Source organism: Propithecus coquereli, unplaced genomic scaffold (genome assembly GCF_000956105.1).
Source record: "Propithecus coquereli isolate 6110/MARCELLA unplaced genomic scaffold, Pcoq_1.0 Scaffold741, whole genome shotgun sequence".
NCBI lineage: Eukaryota > Metazoa > Chordata > Mammalia > Primates > Indriidae > Propithecus > Propithecus coquereli.
In genome coordinates, this window is record NW_012153519.1 from 133,025 (window position 1) to 136,522 (window position 3,498).

The following is a 3,498-nucleotide window of genomic DNA, read 5'->3' on the forward strand; positions in this document are numbered from 1 at the left end:
ATTTTAGATGATACAAATCTTATTTTTGTAATTTCTAAAAATGGGGGTGGTTATAATGTAATAGAGTGATTTATTTTCCAGTTTTTATTTATGTTCTAATTTTCGACACTTGTGCCCATCACAAGCAGCCACATCAGCCATTATGATCTCCATGCTCGAAGAGATATAATGTTAGAAGGGAGGGAACAAAGTAGCAGAAATATCATATTTTAAAAAACTATCAGACACAATCATTTGCTCCCATCATTTCTACTCTCTTCTCCTCCTTCCTCCCACTTTCTCCATTCCTCGAGTTTAAGAATAAATCTTTGCTCTTTTGCACTTCAGCATCGCCATGAAAAGAGCATGGCTTGGCTAACCTGCTGGTTCCAGGAGGAAGATGAGGGACTTGGGAACTGAATTGCCCCATCTGTAACTGGCTCTAGGAAAAAAATTCAATGACCTATGTATGTTTATTATAATCCCCTCCCTGTCATGTTTTCGATTCTGAGGCTAGTAGGGATTGATAACCAAAACCCTGTAACTTTTAACTAATTGTTTGACTTTTTTAAGTTGTTTCCCTGGAAATACTGTAATTTCTGTAAGACAAAGGAGTTGAGATTATAAAGGCCCCTGCACAGGCTTCCTGAAACCAAGACTCACCGTGCTCCACTACCTGCTCCGATGCACACAGTTCCGTGTTAATTTCAACACAACTTGCTCCAATGAGTGTTGCGCCTCTTTAAAAAACCTGAACTCTCTGGTAGTCGAGGAGATGGATTTGAGGCTGATTCCCTGTTTTTCCCACAGATGTCTTTCATATTAAAAATTTCTTTCTTCTTTGGCAATCTTCATTATCTCAATAATTGGCTCTCTGTGTGGGAAGTAACTGGACCTAGGCAGAAACCCCCTCGCGGTTTGATAACACATCCTGGGCAGCTGGAATCTGCTGCCTTAGCTTCCTGCAGAGCTGCAATGAGAACCAGAGATCAGTCAAAGGCCTCTGAGCACCCAGTCAACTTGCAGATGTATGAATGATAATCCATGATTATTGCCTTAAATCCCTGAGTTTTTTGGTAGGTATGTGGCAATAGCTAACACATATAGGGGAAGTGGGACAGACACCAAGAAGCAGAGCCGATACGGGCAAGGATGTCACTAGAGGAGACGGAGAAAGAGTACAATCGTCCCCCATTATCCATGATTTCACTTTCCAGGATTTCAGTTACTGATGTTCAACCATTAAACAAAAATATTAAATGGAAAATTCCAGAAATAAATAATTCATAAGTTTTAAATTTCGTGCTATTCATAACGAAATCGCTCACAGTTTCACTTTGTCCTGCCCAGGACATTATTTTGTGCATCTACTGGGAATCTTAGAATGTATCTCCTAGGGATAAGGGGAAACTGCTTTAATCAGAAGAGAGAAATACAGGATAACAAATTGTTAGTGTAAGCAATTATGGAGATAAAAAGTTAAGGAATAATCAAAACAGTTCCATAAACTATCCAAATTCTTAGGACCATATGTGTTTGCAATATAGAATTTTTCAGACTTTATAAGTTATTAGAATGCATAAATGATATATTTGTAGCATTCATCAACAGGTTCTAGGACAACACCTTATAACACTTCATTATGAAGTAAAACAAATGAATATTCACACTAAGTACAATAAATAAAGACTATAAAATTCATGTCAGTTCAAGTCAGGTTTGGCTTCCTAATGAGTCATAAAAGATGTTTTAGTTTTTGGAGCTTTCTGGATTTCAGAACTGCAGGTGAAAGACCTATAATATCAACATTGCAGAAAATTATAGGAGTACAAAAAATTAGAACTGTTGACTTGAATATTAAGGGTAATACCTTGCTGGACTAGCTAAGGTTTAAAAAAAGTCTAAGAAATAGATACATTCAGTGAAAAGTTCAAGCTCTTAAAGAAAAAGTTAAGGAAGGATACACACCCCCTCCCTATAGGTAGTTGTCCTAGGGATTTATGTCCCCCCAACCCTAATTCATATTCCTGGTATTATTATTATTTTTCAGAATTTAGATGAAAGAGATAATTTACTATATTTTCTGTGCACACAATAAAGGAGGTCTGCAGAGCCTGAGCAGAGTATAATGTGAGTACAGAGGGCTGCGTGTGAAGGGCTAGCTTGAATAATCCCACTCCAAACTCAATCGTTTGGCAATATTCCCTGAGTGGCTTCTCAGCATGTGTTTTAAAGTAGTCTCTAGTTCATGAAAGACACAAAAGTGTCATTATTTCTGGAAAGGTAACTAGAACTGGCAGAAAATATAGAACTTGTGGAAAACACAGGCTCAAAATAAAAGATTCTTGTCCCAGCCCGATACAAATACATCTAATAATTTAACAGCGTGTTACAGGCTTAATTCACATCTTTGCTGGTGATTTGTATGCCAATGATAAGAATTGTTCAGAACTAGTTACTATGCTAATATTTCACAGTCTCTAAACTTATCCTTTAAATATTCTGTACATTTAATCTCTATCCTGTTATAAAATGTATTATCATTACTATTATTATTGTCATTGGGATATTAATGTTAAAATTTTACAAATTATTTTGGAATGGTATTAAATTGGATAGCATATTATCTTAGAAATGTTAAAATACAATTAGTAAGTGTTCTTCATTTAATAAACACATGTAGAAAATTATCTCATTTGATATTATTTATCTATTGGCTTAATAATCGCATTTGTTGACTAGGTGATTAAATGAAAAATATGTTTTTAACCACCTACAAATATTGGATATCTCTCAAATAAAAGTGTTTATTATTTAAACAAGCCACATGTATTTGAATGCTAATGCATTTTTCTTAATTTTCAATATTCTTCAATTTTTTATATAAACCGAATGGTTATGTTGTCATATATTTATGGATTAATAAAATTTCCATTGAAGTCAATAGAAAAATTTTGTCCATATTTTGTATCTGTTATGTTTGTTTTCATCAAGGTACTATGAACAGTTAAAACTCTATTATATCTCTATGCTTGCTTGGCTTAAATGTAATGTTCTTCAACATTTTATTTCTACATACTTTTTTTAATCAATCATTGTCTATTCAGAGGTTTGACTACATTAGAATCCAAAATAAATATATCAGGTAGAATGCTCACATATTAAAGCATTCAAAATGCATTTTATATTAAAATGTTAACATTGCATGTTATCTCTCATAAAGTTGGCGAGTCTTCCATATTACTATTTTCCCCAAAGATATTGATAAACAAAAAGGCTTTCTAGTGCTTCTTTTTGTTAAAAGATTGAGAATATCATTGGGATTTCTTCAGAATAAAAGAAGCTTTAATCGGTTAGCCATCCCGATACTGTATTATGAATGTCATTATCTCAGAGAGATGAATCTATTCTAAGAGTCTGTTAAAAATGAATCCAGTTCAGAAGAACATGGATCATAACAAAAGATAATTTTCAGTATGTTGTAAAAGAGTGACAAAAGATTTCATGTTTGTAGAAAAC

The 3,498-nt window shown here is 33.8% G+C and overlaps 1 pseudogene across 1 annotated transcript in view; it reads left to right on the plus strand.

The window, feature by feature from the left end:
- Positions 1–3,498, plus strand: part of LOC105824482 — a 122,304-nt pseudogene that overhangs the window by 117,705 nt on the left and 1,101 nt on the right. The window lies entirely within an intron of this gene.